The sequence below is a fragment of the Cydia strobilella genome, chromosome 23, assembly GCF_947568885.1.
Source record: "Cydia strobilella chromosome 23, ilCydStro3.1, whole genome shotgun sequence".
Lineage (NCBI taxonomy): Eukaryota > Metazoa > Arthropoda > Insecta > Lepidoptera > Tortricidae > Cydia > Cydia strobilella.
Window position 1 is genome coordinate 3,223,101 of NC_086063.1, and position 1,799 is coordinate 3,224,899.

Here is a 1,799-nt window from a genome sequence, read left to right on the forward strand (position 1 = left end):
GCCATAAAACGACATCCATGACGACTTTTATGACATAGTGCATGTCCGCCATGTTGGATTCCAAAATGGTCATAATTTTTGAAATCTGCACTCCCTTAAACCTATAAAACGACATCCATGACGACTTTTATGACATAGTGCATGTCCGCCATCTTGGATTCCAAAATGGACATAATTTTTGAAATCTACACTCCCTTAAACCTATAAAACGACATCCATGACGACTTTTATGACATAGTGCATGTCCGCCATCTTGGATTCCAAAATGGTCATCATTTTCGAAACTAGCACTCCCTAAAACCCATAAAACGACATCCATGACGACTTTTATGACATAGTGCATGTCCGCCATCTTGGATTCCAAAATGGTCATAATTTTTGAATTCTGCACTCCCTTAAACCTATAAAACGACGTCCATGACGACTTTTATGACATAGTGCATGTCCGCCATCTTGGATTCCAAAATGGTCACCATTTTCGAAACTAGCACTCCCTAAAACCCATAAAACGACATCCATGACGACTTATGACATAGTGCATGTCCGCCATCTTGGATTCCAAAATGGTCATAATTTTTGAAATCTGCACTCCCTTAAACCTATAAAACGACATCCATGACGACTTTTATGACATAGTGCATGTCCGCCATCTTGGATTCCAAAATGGTCATCATTTTCGAAACTAGCACTCCCTAAAACCCATAAAACGACATCCATGACGACTTTTATGACATAGTGCATGTCCGCCATCTTGGATTCCAAAATGGTCATAATTTTTGAAATCTGCACTCGCTTAAACCTATAAAACGACATCCATGACGACTTTTATGACATAGTGCATGTCCGCCATCTTGGATTCCAAAATGGTCATCATTTTCGAAACTAGCACTCCCTAAAACCTATAAAACGACATCCATGACGACTTTTATGACATAGTGCATGTCCGCCATCTTGGATTCCAAAATGGTCATAATTATTGAAATCTGCACTCGCTTAAACCTATAAAACGACATCCATGACGACTTTTATGACATAGTGCATGTCCGCCATCTTGGATTCAAAAATGGTCATCATTTTCGAAACTAGCACTCCCTAAAACCTATAAAACGACATCCATGACGACTTTTATGACATAGTGCATGTCCGCCATCTTGGATTCCAAAATGGTCATAATTTTTGAAATCTGCACTCGCTTAAACCTATAAAACGACATCCATGACGACTTTTATGACATAGTGCATGTCCGCCATCTTGGATTCCAAAATGGTCATCATTTTCGAAACTAGCACTCCCTAAAACCTATAAAACGACATCCATGACGACTTTTATGACATAGTGCATGTCCGCCATCTTGGATTCCAAAATGGTCATAATTATTGAAATCTGCACTCGCTTAAACCTATAAAACGACATCCATGACGACTTTTATGACATAGTGCATGTCCGCCATCTTGGATTCCAAAATGGTCATCATTTTCGAAACTAGCACTCCCTAAAACCTATAAAACGACATCCATGACGACTTTTATGACATAGTGCATGTCCGCCATCTTGGATTCCAAAATGGTCATAATTTTTGAAATCTGCACTCGCTTAAACCCATAAAACGCCATCCATGACGACTTTTATGACATAGTGCATGTCCGCCATCTTGGATTCCAAGATGGTTATCAGTTTCGAAATCCAGTCCCTAAAACCTATAAAACAACAATGATCATAATTATTCCTAAAATTAATCGAAACAAAATTATTCGATGTACATACGAGTTTTCGCTCGGGAGGCGATTGGTCATGGAAAT

General features: G+C 39.0%; 1 long non-coding RNA gene across 1 annotated transcript; it reads left to right on the forward strand.

Annotated features, from left to right (window-relative positions):
* On the forward strand, positions 1-1,533 carry LOC134751917 (uncharacterized). The gene is made up of 2 exons (XR_010128721.1): positions 1-935; positions 1,037-1,533. It is a non-coding gene; the product is annotated as an uncharacterized LOC134751917 (long non-coding RNA).
* The last annotated feature ends 266 nt before the right edge of the window (positions 1,534-1,799 follow it).